Source organism: Scyliorhinus torazame, chromosome 7 (assembly GCF_047496885.1).
Source record: "Scyliorhinus torazame isolate Kashiwa2021f chromosome 7, sScyTor2.1, whole genome shotgun sequence".
NCBI lineage: Eukaryota > Metazoa > Chordata > Chondrichthyes > Carcharhiniformes > Scyliorhinidae > Scyliorhinus > Scyliorhinus torazame.
Genome location: NC_092713.1, coordinates 188,708,882 through 188,726,342, shown reverse-complemented (window position 1 = coordinate 188,726,342; position 17,461 = coordinate 188,708,882). Strand labels below are relative to the sequence as shown.

At 44.6% G+C, this 17,461-nt stretch overlaps 1 protein-coding gene and 1 pseudogene across 2 annotated transcripts in view; one reads left to right on the top strand and one right to left on the bottom strand.

The window, feature by feature from the left end:
* LOC140426748 (serine/threonine-protein phosphatase 2A 55 kDa regulatory subunit B beta isoform) overlaps positions 1-17,461 on the bottom strand; it is an 892,336-nt gene that overhangs the window by 562,130 nt on the left and 312,745 nt on the right. The window lies entirely within an intron of this gene.
* On the top strand, positions 5,419-6,249 carry LOC140427232 (jupiter microtubule associated homolog 1-like; annotated as a pseudogene).

Below are 17,461 nucleotides of genomic sequence, written 5' to 3'. Positions count from 1 at the left end.
CTGTCATTGTCCACACTCTGAGCTCAGCAAATATTAATCCAGCTGTAAATTTACAATTTTTTATTGAACAAAAGAGATTGCTTGAGAATGTGTACACATCCTTGAATAACAAAAATCAATCGAGCAAAGCAATTGTTGACTTTGCTTTCGGACCGAGATTCTTTTGATACCAAAAAAGATACCACAAGAGGTTTTAACTCCTTCTTGGCATTTTACAACAGAAATATAATTAAAGTAAAATTTGCAGCTCTCTTGGCTGAGTTGGTGATACAGAATCATTAGAAGGCGAGATTCCAGTTTCCATTCCTAGTCTGCACCGAGTTCACTGATCAACAGAAGAAACTTCGGCCCATATAAAAAGAAAAGACTTGCATTTATATAGCACCTCTCACATCCACAGGATGACCTAAAGCACTTTGCTGCCAAATAATTGCAATCCATAATTAATCACCATTATGTTGGCAAACACAGCATCCAGTTAACACAAACTGCAATGAGTTTGGTGACCAATTAAAACTGTTGTGATGGTTGCCAAGGAATGAAAATTGGTTAGGACACCCTCCTGCTCTTCCTCAATTTGCCGCAAAGGATTTAATTGATTTTTAATGTAAAAGCATCCACAGGGACCATTACACAGCACTTCAATTTAACATTTGAGTGTGCTCCTGCAGTCCAGGGGTGCTGATGTGTCAGCCCAGATTGTGTGCGGTAGGGAAGAAATAAAAAGAGTGATCCAGGTTACCAGTACCCTTCATGCAAAGAAGTGCTTCTTGACATTACTCCAGAGTGGCCTCGCGCTCATTTGTAGATTACGGGCAGCACGGTGACACAGTGGTTAGCACTGCTGTCTCACAGTGCCAAGGACCCGCATTCATTTCCAACCTCAAGTAACTGTCTGTGTGGAGTTTGCATGTTCTCCCCGTGTCTGTGTGGGTTTCCTCCGGGTGCTTCAGTTTCCTCGCACAGTCCAAAGATGTGCAGGTTAGGTGGATTGGCCATGATAAATTGCCCCTTAGTGTCCAAAAATTGGGTAGGGTTACAGGGCTAGGATGGGAGATTGGGCCTAGATAGCGTGCTCTTTCGAAGGGTAGGTGAAAACTCAATGGGCTGAATGGCCTTCTTCTGCACTGTCTTGATTCTATGATTAATATTTTCCAGTTCTAGACTCTTCCACCACAGAAAATAGATCTACCCGATCAAAAATGTTATCATTTGCAATATCTCAATTAGATCACCTTTAATCTTCTATAGTCAAGAGAATCAAGTCTAGTCGATGCAATTGGTGCTCATAGTTCAATCATTTTGGGCAGCAGTGTCATTCTGGTCTATCCACGATGCACCCCCATCCAAGGCCATCATTTCTTTGCTGAAGTGCATTGCCTATAACTCAATGCAGTTCCAGTAGATAAGGTCTGGCTACAATGTAGCTGCCATCCTTATATATACCTGCCCTCTCGTGATAGAGTTGGGATAGTGAGGTTTTACAGCAGCTCTGCAACAGCAGTGAACAAATTAATTTAAATTGTTTTGCGTCTTGGCACGTGAACAAATTTGATTTTCTTTTACATTGGTGCACAGTTTTTTATTTTATTAAAGTATGGACATTGCTGAATTTCACAAACATTTTGAAATCAGCTTCTTATATCCCACATAACCTGTGATTTACATTTTTCTGCAGATCCTCCACTCTCGCTCCTCCACTGCTCTACCGCATCCCAACAGGGTGATCTTTGCTGGTACATTGTTCAAGTGTTCATTTGTCAAATGTGATCCCAACCCAGCAAGAGCCTAGAAGCCAATGGTTTTACCAACCAAGGGCACTGAGGTCAATTTAAGTACCCGAACTGCCCTCCCCAACAGGTGCCAGCTAACACAGCAGAGACTGACAATGAAACTTCCTTCTCTGTATGGCAGGCTTCATTTTGATTAGATGCTCATTTATTCATGATTACTTGTCATCATGAGTTCAACATTTCTTTATGATTTTGTCCTTTGATGTGGAAAACATATGAAAGAATTATCATATTCAACAGAAATGCAAAGACGCTTACTGATCCCAGGCTACGCTGAAGTACCACTTGCCCTTCACGTCGCTGCGTGTATCTATTCAGTTACAGTGCTGATGTTGTCAGCTTTGATAAGAAATACATTTGCATTGTGCCAGAGTTTGTAATTTTTGAAGAATAAAAAACCTCCATCAGGAAAGATTAAATCACATATTTGAATATCAAAGAAAACTGCTTGGCCAACAGCATAATTAACTGTAGCCTGAAAAGTATATTAAACTGAAAGGTTCGGACCATTTGACTTGGCACAATAACAGTAAAATAAATCGCATCAACCCACAGATGGTCTATTTTGTAAACTCGCTCTTGCTGCATTTCCCAGAAGCTGCTGGCATGCAGTTCCGCTTTCTTCAGCACCCCAGCCCTCCAGACAGCAAGACGAATGGACATTTAGTGTATGTTTGCAGCATCCCACCATGAGAGGCAGTGTGTCACAGCCAAGGTCTTGTGCTCTTTGAGCAGCAGTTGCTGGCAGTTATCACAGGAGCAGAAATTCCAACAGAACATTTTCTCACCTATTCTCTCACCAAGTAAATGCCAAAACTGCAGCAACGGCCTCAGAGATCTTCCTGGTCTCCGCACTGCTGGTCTAGGCAGTGCTTTAATGAATGAACAACTTAAAGGTGTTATGGCAAGGTACTACCAATCATATTAGCACTTAATGTGTTTGTAGTGTCACTCAAAACGAATTTAATAGAATTCAACTCATTGTTGCATCATTGAAGTTTTACTGTTACAGCAATATTTATTCTTCTTGCCCAAAAAACTTAAATTTCAGCCAATATCTTTGATATACTATTCCTGTGCAGCTTAAGTATCTGTACAATGGCCTTGTGCATACCAGCACTTTGTACCCACCAAATCTAATTTACTCTTACACCAGGGGCGAAATTCTCCGGTATCGGCGCGATGTCCACCGACCGGCGCCAAAAACGGCAGGACTTCAGCCGGAGAATCGCGGGGGGGGGGGGGGGTGCCAACCGGCGCAGCGCGATTCCTGCCCCCGCCGAATCTCCGGTGCCGGAGAATTCGGCAACCGGCGGGGGCTGGATTCACGCCAGCCCCCGGCAATTCTCCGACCTGGCGGGGGGTCGGAGAATCTCGCCCTAGGTCCTTTAAGCTACTTGAACTCCTCTATAGTTTTTATGTGGTTAGTACTGTTTTAAGAGATGGTGCAATTCACTTGTATGAGGATTGTTACACACACAAACAGCTCATTCAAAGGGCCATGCATTGCCACATGTATCATTTGTTTTGCTGGAAACGAGTACCCGATGATTCTTATTCTCACCAGCAGGGACCACTGTTGCTCACATCTTCAATCCGGCTACCCCCAGTATTAGCTGCAGCTGAATGGCGAGAATAGAAATATCCACTTACCTATAAGAGAGAAAGAGGGGGAAAAAAATAAACATTTTAAAACATTAACAATTCCATAGAATTATCAAGAACCACCTTTGGAATTGAAGAAGCCATTGAGTTTGTGATTCTATTACTATTTTTTCCCTGCCCTGACAGTTTTTTAACCCCTTGATACATTAGCCAAAAGGCCATCTTTCATCAGTGAAACACTTGCAATATGTTTGACTGCAAGGGGCATCGCAGATGTTCCCCGCTTTCAGGAGAGATTTGCCGGAGACTGATCGAGACTGCATGGGTGGGATTCTCCCAGCCCCGCGCCGGGCCGGAGAATCCCCGCGAACGGGCCAAGCCGCCCCGATGCCAGAACGCGATTCTCTGCATTGCGGAGAATCAGCGCCATTGGTGCCGGGGTGGTAGGTGCGGCACCGGTCGCGGGCCGCTCTACACGGCCAGCCCGCCGATTTTCCGGCCCGGATGGCCGAGCGAACGTAGAAAAAGAGCCGAGTCCTGCCGGCGCCGTTCTAACCTGCTCTGTGCCAACAGGACCTCGGCGTGTAAGGGTCGTGTGGCGGTCTGTGGGGGGGGTGGGGGCGGCCCCGGGGGGGCCGTCTCCGATGTGGCTTGGCCCGCGATCGGGACCCACCGAAAGGCAGGCCGGCCTCTGTGGCTGGGGGCCTCCTTCCCTACGCGCCGGCCCCTGAGCCCTGTGCCATGTTGCGTCGGTGCGGCACGTTGAAGGCCACTGCACATGCGCGCATTGGCGCCAGCATCACTGCGCATGTCCTCATTGGCACCGGCGCAACTGCGCATGCGCGGATCCCGCGGCGCCCAGTTCACGCTGGGATCTGCAGCTGGAGTGGCACGAACCGCTCCAGCTCCGTGCTGGCCCCCTGTAGGGGCCAGAATTAGACGTGGGAGTGGCCCGTTCATGCTGTCGTAAAACGCAAAGGCGTTTACGACGGCGTGGGCACTCTGCCGCGGGATTCGAGAATCCCGCACATCTGATGTGCTATCATCTAACCTAGAGGCAAGTGAAGGTACTTTTAACTTTCACTAACGGTCAGGTAACTGACGGAATTGAGTGCAATGCTGGGTTTACACTCCGTCTGATGTTAATCTCAGTGTTATGCACAGGAATGTACCGTTTGAAAGATGAAATTTCAACAGCAACTTTTAAAAGAGAAGGGGCAGCACGGTGGTGCAGTAGTTAGCATTGCTGCCTCACGGCGCTGAGGTTCCAGGTTCGATCCCGGCTCTGGGTCACTGCCTGTGTGGAGTTTGCACGTGTTTGCGTGGGTTTCGTCCCCACAACCCAAAGATGTGCAAGCTAGGTGGATTGGCCACGCTAAATTGCCCCTTAATTGGAAAAAATAAATTGGGTACTCTAAATTTAAAAAACAACTTTTAAAAGAGAAGTGGATATGTATTTGAAAAGGGAACATTTTCAGGAGCTGGGGAGAAAGCAGCAGAGTGGGTATATTAAGATAGCTCTTTGAAAGAGCGAGCTTAGGGACAATGGATTCAATCGTGTTTCTTCTCTGTTGTATGATTGTTTTCTATGATTCAATGTAGGGTAATGCCCGATTGGGAGAGTGGAGGAACAGGGGGAATTGCCGTTCCACCTGATCCCCTGGGTTTCCTGACTGGCCAGTCAAGTTAAAATGATCTTGAACAAGGCACATTGCCACCTCCCTGAGTGGGCAGGAAATCAAACCAGATGTCTTAATCATTGCTGCTTCAGCCGTTCACCAAATATTACTGCAAAGATACTGGGGATATCTCAAGGTTAATCTGTGGTTCACTGTAGACCAATGACATTCTTAATACAGCAGAGCTCACTAACAGACCTTCCACTTCATCTCCAGTCACTGAGAGCATGATTTTTCCCTGAACAGTTCTGAACCCCACTGTCAGACTCAAATGGTGGTCAGCCATCTGCACTCGGTGGGAAACAATTGCTCAATATTGCTTTCCCTGAAACGGTCATTTAATGGCCAGAGGACAGACTCGATACCTGATTAAGGATAGCAGGCAGGTTCTTAATGCCGGAGGGCCAATGAGAGACCTTCCAGCTGCAAAGCAGCAGCAGGATTCCACGGCAGGTAAATGAGGGAGAAGACACTTCAAAATTGAGGTGCCTGGAGAACTGGATCCTGGTCTTCCTCTGGGAGGCAGTCCCAGGCAGCTAAACTATCCCTGGCCACCTTTGGAAACCTGGAGGCCGACTTAAATATCCCAGTAAGCCTCCAACAATTGGCATTGAGTTGCCACTAATTAGCCAAATTGGCTACCCAACAATTGTGTGCCCGCCTGCCTCCATTCACGGCCCCAAGGTACCACCACATACCAGGTACTGGACTCCACAGGCCGCAGCAGCTCCAGCAGAGTGTTGCAGCCTCCTGGTGGAGGATTCAGCATCTTATTCGAGGTGGAGGAAAACATCAGGCCAGTGTATTCTCATTCAAACAAAACTGCATCAAATATCTTTGGACCTCCAGTGCAAACCAGCCTGTGGCGAGAAGAAGCAACCCACCAGGGGGAAAGTGCAGCAACATCTTTGGAGCAGCTACCACTGAAACACCGAATCCAAAGCAATGGAGAAACTCTCCTGATGGCAAGTCAAGTGGCATCTTTGACACTGTGAAAATACCCCTGAATACTCTGGACTTCACAGCTGGGAAAGATCAAAAGTGCCCGGATTCATACAACTGCGAAACTGAAAACCAAGTAGGAAACGTCCACTAGCCCAGTAATGTCTGCTGAACCATTTCCACCCAGGAGAATCCTGCCTGGTGGTGTCTCCATTCTTGTTCTGGGATAAACCCACCATTTGCTTCTTTATCTGAGTTTCAGACTGAATAAATGTTATTGTGAACTGCAAAGTTTCAGTCCTACTTTTTTGGACTAGCACTTTACATTTCACTGTTTCACTGGTGCCAACTCCATTTTGCTCAAGTGCACCAAACAAAAGGCCTGGTGCGAAAGGCATGAATGTGATTTCTCTCTGTGATGTGGTTATTGAGTATATTTGTGTCCTTCATATGTGACTTCAGCCTAAATTCTGGCATTTTGAGCTGCATAGTTAGGTATATTGGAATGACTTGTGATGCAAGCAAAAATTAGTTGACGCGCAAGCCTCCAGAGCTCTGTCCATAGGCATCCAGGCTGAACCAGGATCTGGGACTTTCTTCCCCATTTCTTTGTTCCACAGCAAAATCATGTTAGGAGACATTGTTATCACCGCTTCTTCGTAGGCAATGACTGAGATCTATGAAGATAATCCTATTGCTCCTGTAACTTTCTTTCATTGTCCATGGGGAATACTTGGCATTCCCCTTAGTGACTGCCCACAGTGACTTGATTAAATTTGCATCACCCCAAATCCTTCCAGCAAACGATTGGTTAAATCTTTAAACACAAATAAAAAAAAGGTAATGAGTAACTGCCCCTAACAGGTGGTCCTGAACACTGGTTTGTCTTCATAAAAAACAATTTATGTACACTATGATCTCGTCAGCCCAATATTTTACTTCCAGAATTGCCTCATCAATCATGATACATTGCAGATAGCTCCCAATATGCTGTCGTTTTCTTAATTGAATTTCTGTTGAATGTTTGGGGTGGGCTGCGATGTGAGGCTCAGCATCTCTGGCAAGGGATTGGGATAAAAATAAAATCAGTGTACACAATCTTAAGCAAAATTACATATGTAGATAATTACAACTGGCAATTGTGCATTTTGTTGTGAGGAGTTCAATGAATGGGCAATAATGATACCTCATCAAGCAGCGTACAAGTAACTAACTGCAATCAGGCTGTGCTATGCACAGTGCAGATAAATTTGTACAGTAGACAACAACAGCGAGTCTTATGTTTAATAATATCACCTTTCTATTAGCCAACCCACTCTCTATCCCCTTCTACCGATTCTCCCCTCTTTTAGATTAAATGTTAAACCGAGGCCCTGTCTATCCTCTCGTGTAGAAGTAAAAGAATCTCTTGAGAGAGAGCAGGGGAGTTTTCTTTGGTGTCCTGTTCAAAATTTATTCCACAGCACTAAAGCAGATTATCAGGTCATCGTCACATTACCGTTTATGGCCTCTTGCTGTGCTCAAGTGTTCCCTACATTAAAACAGTGACTACACCTCAAATGTGCTACGTTGACTGCAAATCGCTTTGGGGCATCACAAGCTTATGAAAGGTGCTATCTAAATGCAAGTCTCTCTTTTCTTCTGTCTCTTCTCTCCTGAGGCCTGTGACTCCTAGTGGGTTACAATTCTACTGGTGCTGGCACAGTGTTCAGTGGCTTAGGCAAGTGTTCTTTTCATGTCTGTGGTCCATTCTGCTTGATCTTGTGTTCATTTTATATTCACATCTGCTCTTTCCAGATGTGCATGGTAGAATTAGTCACTTCGCTAGCCAAGCTCTTCCCTATCTATCTTGCAATGTGGGAAAATTGCCCAGTTATGATCCATCCATAAAAGTAGAGGATAAATCCAGCATGGCCAATTAGCATGCCATCAGCTCCTGTCCAATCAGCAATGTGCTGAAACGACTCATCAATATTGTCATCAAGTGATAGTTATTCTCCAATATCTTGCTCACCGACTTTCGGTTTGGGTTCTGCTAGAGCCTCAAAACAGCCTTGATCCAGACACAAGTATAAAAGTAAATGAAGACAAGAGGTGAAAGCAGCCGTTCTCAATATCAAGGCAGTGTTTTATCAAGTTTTCGTAATTCATTCACAAGATCTGAGCCACACTGGAAAGGCCAGCATTTATAACCCATCCCCAATTGCCCTTGAGAAGTTAGTGGTGAACTACTTTCTTGAACCACTGCAGCCAGTAAGGTGAATGCCATAGTGGTTTTGATATAACTAAATGACTGGGTCAAGCTATTTCAAGGGGCAGTTAAGAGTTGGTCACATTGCTGCTGGTCTGGATTACAAATAGGCGAAACTGGGTAAAACGGTCGGATTTCTTCCCCTAAAATATATTAGTGAACTAGATGGGTGATTAGGACGATGGTCATCATTACTGAGACTATTTTTTAAAATTCCAGGTGTATTTAATTAATTGAATTTAAAATCACCAGCTGCCATGGTGGGATTCAAACTTATGTCTCTGGGTCATTACTCCAATCCTCTGGATTGGGCCATTGTGAGATTTTCCAATGTCAGTGTGCCACCAAGAACCCCAAGGAAAACCCAGTCCAATGCAAGTCAAAGGAAAAGCCCTACAGTGCCTGGTGTCACACCTAAGACAAAAGAGGATGATCTTTGGAGCTGCAGTACTCAAGAATTCCTGAAGCTGCGTCACTGGTCCCAACATTTTTAGCTACTTCATCAATGACCTACTCTCCATCCTAAGGTTAGGAGTGAGGCTGGTCCTAGACAATTCCACAGCATTCAGCTATATTCATGATTCTTCCAATGGCTCACACCAACCTCCAGGATGAAAGGCAAGCAAATGGGGAAAACATAGAGATCAGCCATCATTCACAGACACAAAATAGAAGCAGGAGGAGGCCCTTCAGCCCTTCGAACCTGCTCTGCCATCCATTATCATGGCTGATCATCAAGTTCAATATTCTGATCCCACCTTCGCCCCAATATCTCTTGATCCCTTTAGCCCCAAGAGCTATGTCTAATTCCTTGTTGAAATCACACAACATTTTGTCCTCAACTACTTTCTGTGGTAGAGAATTCCATAGATTCACCACTCTCTGGGTGAAGAAATTTTTCCTCACCTCAGTCCTCCTCAAACTATGAACCCGAGTTCTGGAACCACAACTACCATTGGTAACATTCTTTTTGAATGTACCCTGTCTAACATTGTTAGAATTTTGTCAGTTTCTATGAGATGCCCTCACTCTTCTAAACTCCAATGAATATAATCTTAATTGATTTAATCTCTCCTCATGACAGTCCCGCCATCCCAGGAATCAGCCTGGTAAATCTTTGCTGCATTCCCTCCATAGCAAGAACATGAGGACAACACTGTAGCACAGTGGGTAGCACTGTTGCTTCACTGCTCCAGGGTCCCAGGTTCAATTCCCGGCTTGGGTCACTGTCTGTGTGGAGTCTGTACGTTCTCTGCGTGGGTTTCCTCCGGGTGCTCCGGTTTCCTCCCACAAGTCCCGAAAGACGTGCTGTTAGGTAATTTGAATATTCTGAATTCTCCCTCTGTGTACCCGAACAGATGCTGGATTGTGGTGACTAGGGGCTTCTCACAGTAACTTCATTGCAGTGTTAATGTAAGCCTACCTGTGACAATAAAGATTATTACTTTTATAAAGATTATTATCCTTCCTCAGATAAGGACACCAAAGCTGCACACAATACCCTATGCAATTGCAGTAAAACATCTCTTATTTTGTAATCAAATCCCCTCACTATGAAGGCCAACATACTATTTGCCTTCTTTGCTGCCTGCTGTACCTGTGCGCTTACCTTCAGCAACTGATACAGGAGGACATCAAGGTCTCGCTGAGTATCCACCTCTCTCAATTTACACCCATTGAAATAATATTCTGCTTTCCTATTTTTGCTACTGAAGTGGATAACCTCACATTTATCCACATTATACTGCATATGCCATGCATATACCCACTCACTCAGCTTGTCCAAATCCCACTGAAGCATCTCTGCATCCTCCTCACAGCTCACCCTCCCACCCAACTTTGTACTAACTGCAAATTTGGAGATAATACATTTAGTTTCTTCGTCCAAATCATTCATATATAATGTGAACAGTTGGGGTCCGAGCACAGATCCCTGCGGTACCCCACTAGTCACTGCCTGCCAATCAGAAAAAGACCTATTTTTCCGTTTTGTTTCCTGTCTACTAACAAACTTTCTACCCATCTCAAGACACTACCCGTGATCCCATGCGTTTAAACTTTACAGAGTGATCTGCTTTGTGAGGCCTTGTTGAAAGATTTATCAAGCATGATTTTCCTTTCGTAAATCCATGCTGACTTTGTCTGATTACACCACCGCTTTCCAAATGCTGTGCCATGAAATCCTTGATAAGCGACTCCAGCAACCTCCCTACTACCGACGTTAGGCTCACTGGTCTTTGGTTCCCTGTTTTCTCTCTACCTCCCTTTTTGAATAGCAGGGTTATATTCATTGCCCTCCAATCTGTAGGAACCATTCCAGAGCCCAAAGAATTTTGGAAAATTGTCATCAATAGATCTACTATTTCTAGGGCCACTTCCTTAAGTACTCTGGGATAAAGATTATCAGGCCCTGGATATTTGTCCGCCTTCAATCCCATTAATGTCCCCAAAACCATTTATTTACCAACACTAATTTCCTTCAGCTCCTCACTAAAACCTGTGCTTCTCAGAACTTACGATACATTATTCATGTCTTTCTTTGTGAAGAAAGAAGCAAAGTACGAATTTAGTTCCTCAGCCATTTCTTTGTTCCCTGTTATGAATTCCCCCTTTTCTGACGGTAAGTTTTTATTAGTTTTTATTAATCTTTTTCTCTTTACATACCTATAGAAACTTTTACAGTCAGTTTCTATGTTCCCCGTTAGTTTACTTTCAAATTGTATTTTCCCTTTCTTAATCAATCTCTTGGTCTGCCTTTGCTGAATTTTAAACTGTTCCAAACCCTCAGGACTATTACGTTTTCTTGCTAATTTGTACACCTCTTCTTTGAATCCAGTACTATCTCTAATTTCCCTTAGTTTGGCCACAGTTCCCTTCAAACTCTTGCGCAAATAGGAATAAATAACTTTTGGAGTTCACCTATTCGTTACTTGAATGCTGCCTGTCCGCTGTCCTTCCTTTCAGTATTTTTTTCAGTCCATCATAGCCAGCTCGTACCTCATGCCATCATAGTTACGTTTATTGAGGTTCAGGACCTTGGTCTCAGTATCAACTATCTCACTATTCACCTTTATAAAGAATTCTACCATATTATGGTCACTCATTCCAAGGGTTTTCTCACAGTTAGATTGCCAATCATTTCTCATTGCACAATACCCAGTCCAAGATGGGCTGTTGCCTGTTGGTTCCTCAACATACTGGTTCAGAAAACCATCTTGTATATACTCCAGAAATTCTTCCTCTAATGTACTGTGACTAATTTGAGTCACCAAATCTATCTGCAGATTAAAGTCACCCATAATCACAGATGTTCCTTTATCACATGCATCTCGGATTTCCTATCTAATTCTATTCCAAACATTAACACTGTCGTTCGGTGGTCTGTTTACCACACCTACAAAAGTGTTTTTTTCCCCAGATAGTTCCTAATTCGACCCATACATATTCCACACCATTTGTGCTAATATCTTTCCTCAATATTATATCAATATCTTCTTTAATCAACAATGCAACTCCACCACCTTTTCCTTTCTGTCTGTCCTTCCAAAAAACTGAATAGCCCTCAATATTTAGTTCCCATTCTTGGTCACCTTGTAATCCCAACTATATCATATCCCTTTACATCTATCTGTGCAACTTAATTCATCCATTTTGTTTTGAATGCAACTAAATGACAGAACGTACTCAAGAGATTGAATGGTCTACTCATGTTCCTCTGTACAGCAGGACTAGAGTAACATCCCAGCTGAGGCTGATAAATAACTGGTCACATTTGTGTCACATAGCGCCAGATAATGGCCATCTCGAACAAGAGAAAGCCCAGTTATCTCCTCCCGATCTTAAATTACACAAAATGAGTTTCCTCACAATCAACATCTTAAACGGTCACAATCAACCAGAAACAAAATTGGATCAGCTATTTCAAAATGGTGACCACAAAAACTGGACAGAGATTGGTACTTGGATGGTGAGCAGCTCATCTCCTGACCTACCCAATTTTTCCACAAGCTGCTAAACCGAAGTCAAGTATGAGGGCCTTTAGTCATGTGGAGAGTGAGAGAAACTGGGATCGGAGTCCCGATAGCAAGAAGGTTAATGGAAGGTTTAATAGGTGTTCAACACCATGAGGGATTTTGATAGAATGAGTAGGGAAAAATAGTTCCTACAGGCTGAAGAATCCGCAACTAATTTTAAGGTAATGGGCAGAAGAGCCATGGAGAAATCAGGAGAAGTTCCTCTATGCAGAGAGTTGTTATGATTCGGAATGCACTGCCTGAAAGAATGGTGGAGAAAGCTTCAATAGTAATTTTCAAAAGGCTAGTTGATAAATTCTTGAAATGTAAAAAAAAAATTTAGGGTTAAGAGGAAAGAGGTAAATGGGACTAATTAGATAGGACTTTCATAGAGCTGACCCAGACATGACGAACCGAATGGCCTCCTTTTGTGAAAAACAAGAGTCCCATAGAATATTCTGTCACTTGAGTGTTATTGCAGCTGCACACACGTGGCAAGAGGCGCAATACTATTCAAGATAGAACAATTTGCTTGATCAGTATATTTTCCATCAGTGTGCAATTCCTTCATCATCAGCATGTTGTACATATTGCAGCTAAAATTTAGAGGATCAATTCATCAAGCTTCCTCCAAAAGGACCTCTCTCCCACCAAGATGGAAAATGCCAAGGAAATAACATTATCTTCAAAACTCACCAAGTAATACCTCATCACAACAGGAATAAAAATCTCCCAGTTCCTATAATGGGGGGATTCAATCTTTTAACACCTAGTTTAAGCCCACGCGACAAGTTGAAAATCGACCCCAATGAAGAATGCTTCATATAGAAAATCTGAACAGAAAGAAAGCTGCTCAATACGTTTGGAACACTGACCTAGCATCTGTTCTCTATCAACCTTTCGCACCTAGACTGCAGAAGAGTATTGCACTAAAAGCAAAAAGCTCACAAGGGTATGCTTCGCTACAGAAGGCATATCTGAACAGGATTCTCAATTAAACAAGAATTCTCCCTGGCATACTTATGCCCATAATCTTTAGTGATTACTTTAATCATTGCAAGTAATCAAAAACATGAACTGGACTTTCGTGGACTCAGGAAGATTTGGCAGACATCTAAAAATGGTGAGCAGGACTCATTTGCAGAAAAGCCACCCCCATTACCAACTGATTTAAAGTTTTGCCAGCAGGGCATGATTCACACATGCAGGAAACCCAAACTCAGCAGTGACATTTGAACTAAGTGCTGAGTGCAAAAAGATCCCTTTTTGGCCATTCCAAGGGCCTTAACCCGTAGATTGGAAGTAAAAAATTGACAGTGTAGATGTAATCTCTCTTGGTGGGCAGATAAGGTCTGTCCTTACCCTGCGTGGGTTTCCTACGGGTGCTCCGGTTTCCACCCACGTAAGACGTGCTGTTAGGTAATTTGGATATTCTGAAATCTCCCTCTGTGTACCCGAACAGATGCCGGAATGTGTGAACTAGGGGCTTTTCACAGTAACTTCATTGCAGTGTAAATGTAAGCCTACTTGTGACAATAAAGATTATTATTATTAAAGTAATTACTTGAGGAGATTTAAAAGCTTTCACTGGGTTTCATGAATGGGAGCTTTTTTCACTATCAAGTGTGTATGATGAGAGCTCTACTAGATTGCTAGAAGTGTCATTTTCATCTGCACATGGCTCCTGTGGTTTTCTCATGGTGGATACTGGGTGAGTGGCTATGGAGGTGGCACAGGAGAATTTGGCGGAAAAGTATTTGATGGGGGGGGGGGGGTTTGTGAGGGGATGAGGATTAGAAGACCTTACAGCTTTTAATATAGAATTAGAGAATCCTTGCAGTGCAGAAGGAGGCCATTCAACCCATCGAGTCTGTACCAACCCACTCCACTCTATACCCGTAACCCAACCTGCACATCCCTGGACACTAACGGGCAATTTATCATGGCCAATCCACCTGACTTGCACATCATTGGACTGTGGTTGGAAACTGGACCACCCGGAAGAAACCCAATATAACGGAGTTGAAATTCTAGGCCACCAAAGTGAGCCTTCAGTCGGCCTCGGCACTCACCTGCCTCAACGGCTGCCTGCAGTCTGTTCTGTAATCGGTTGGCCTGACTCTATCCTGCCCGTCTCCCTGGGGTAGAAACTGGATCTAATGGGACCCTGTAAACCTCGAGGAAGGCCTGCTGATTTGGTAAATTTCCAACTCAAGCTACCTACCTCAAATTCGGTCCAAGGTGTTGGTTTGATCTTAAACTCTTCTGGACATAAATCAAAATATTTCTGCATCTTTTGTCAAACTTCAGGTGAAAAGATTGTGGGTGTGATCTATCCAAATGGGGACAGGATCCCGTAGCGCGATTAGCCGGTATTTCCCGGCACTCAGAGTGTCCAGATACACCTCGCTATCTAACGTCCATCCGGATAGATTGGGGGCTTCAGCAGGGAATGGGCCGCACTTAGCCCAGTTCCCTGCACTGAGGAGCTCTGTTTGCCGGAACTCCTCAGTGCAGGGAGAGATTGGGATGCCATTGTTAAATGCCGTCCCAATCTCTCGAGCCCACAACACGACTCTCGAACTCCCCCCAAGCTCCAACTCACTGGGAGTTCTCATGATCCCCCCCTCCCCGCATCCCCCACACCTGCACAAGGCACCCCACAGCCCGATCCCAGCTATGCAAACAAAATGCCAGCATAGCACCCTGGCAGTGCCACCTGGGTGCCAGCCAGGCACTGCGAAGGAGCCCCGGTAGCACTGCCAGCAGGCAGGGGACTGCCAGGGTGCCAGGCTGGCAATGCCAAGGTGCTCAGGTGGCAACAACAGTACCAGAGTGCCATCCTGCCCAGAGGGCATGCATCTAAGAGCCTCCCACGAATGCAATTCTGTCTGGTTCCTGTTTGTGGAGACCAACACTGGACAGCACCCGCCTGAGGTCTTCAAGGAGAGGGGGTTAGACCCCACGATTTGGTTAGATCTTGGGAACGGCTATTAGAGTGAGACTAGCTATCTCGTTCTAATACGCAGATTTTGCAATAAAGTGATCCTGCCTTTACATCGCGATTTGGGGCAGCACAGTAGCACAGTGGTTAGCACTCTTGTTTCATTGCGCCAGGGCCCGGGTTCGAATCCCGGTTTGGGTCACTGTCTGTGCGGAGTCTGCACGTTCTCGCTGCGTCTGCGTGGGTTTCCTCCAAGCGCTCCGGTTTCCTCCCACAGTCCAAAGATGTGTGGGTTAGGTGGATTGGTCATGCTAAATTGTCCTGTCGTGTCCAAAAGTTAGGTGCGGTTGGTGGAATATGGGGATTGGGTGGAGGTATGGGTTTAGGTAGAGTGCTCTTTCAGGAGCTGGTGTAGACTTGATGGGTCGAATGGTCTCCTTCTGCACTATAAATTCTATGATTCTATGCCTTGTGAGATTGCGTTAGATCTCGCGAGGTGTGGCAAGCGGGTAGATCCCGGAAGTGGGATGTTCCGGCATCTACCAGCCGCGCCGTGTTGTCTATCGGCCGCATCGTGACGATAGATCCCATCCTGTGTGTTTCTTTCAGGGAGACGATTGGTATCTCTGAAGATGCAAGGCTTTCATTGCATTCAAACACTGGCTTTTAGTGCATCCCCCCTTGTTTCACCCACCAATGGCAGACATGCCTTCAATTATCTATGTCCTGAATTCTGGGATTCCCTCCCTAACCCTCTCCTCACTCCTCTCTCCCCCTTTAGGATGATCCTTAAAACCTACCTCTTTGACCAAACATTTGGCCAGCCGTCCTAATGTCAAATTTTATTGTCTGAATTTGCTCCTGGCCCGATGCTGTCAATACATAGGATGTAAAGCAAAAAAATGGGCCATTTGAGCCAACAGATCCGGGCCAATGTTTACACTCCTCCCAGGCCTCCGATCACCACTTCTCCTTCAAGCACATCAGCATAACCTTCTACTCCTTCCTCCCTCTTATGCTTAACTGGTTTCTGCCTCAATGCTATTTGTCTCAACCACTCCTTGAGGTAGCAAATTCGACATTCACACCCTTCTTTAGGTGAAGAATCTTCTCCCAAATTTCCAACTGGATTTAGTCGTGACTATCTTCTTTATCTATTTTAGTCTCTCCTGTAAGTAGAAACCAGTTTTCAATCAAACCCATTCCTAATTTTTAAAAAAACCACTCAGCTTTCTCAAAAGCCCCAGTCTGTTCAATCTTTGCTGATAAGTATTAGCTCTCAGTTTCGGCGTCAGGTTTGTAAATCTTTATTGCACTGGTGCCTCCATAAGCTTTTTACATTGTGGAGACCAGAACGGTGTGCAGGATGCCAAATGCACTTTCAGAGAGATTTTCTAGACAAATAGGAGTGGGAAAACTAGGCAACATCTTCATATAATCACTCAAAAGCACTGAGGTCAACTACAGAACTACTGAGGCCTTTGTCATCATGTGACTGAGAGCAGTTGACTCAGCACAGGCAAAGGAATTAACATTCTTCCCTTCACAAACTCCAAACATATCCTCCCTTCACTCCTCTGTCATCATTCCACAGAGACCGTTCCCTCCGAGATAATCTAGTTCACACCTCGCCCATCACCCATGGCACCTTCCCATGCAATCGCAGAAGGTGTAACACCTGCCCCTTTACCTCTTCCATGCTTAACATCCCAGGCCCAAAACACTCATTCCAGGTTAAGCAGCATTTCACTTGTACCTCTTTCAATCTGGTCTATTGTATTCGTTGCTCCCAATGTGGTGATCTATAAATTGGAGAGACCAAACGCAGGCTGGGTGATCGCTTTGCTGAGCACCTTCAGTCTGTGCGCATTCAGGACCCTGACCTTCCCGTTGCTTGCCATTTTACCACAAGACCCTGCTCTCATGCCCACATGTCTGTCCTTGGCCTGCTGCAATGTTCCAGTGAAGCGCAACGCAAACTGGAGGAACAACAACTCATCTTCCGGTTAGGCTACAGTCTTCTGGTCTCAACATCGAATTCAATAACTTCAGATAATTAGCTCTACCCACCTCAACCCCTTTGTTTTCGTTCCATTTAATTTTAACTGCCTTTTACCTTTTATTTCTTTCTTGTCTTTCTTCATATATATTTTCCCCTCATTCTTTCCCCTTATCTTATCCCCTTTTCCTGACCTTTCTCTCCTTTTCTTTCCCCTTACCCCCTTTTTCTCATT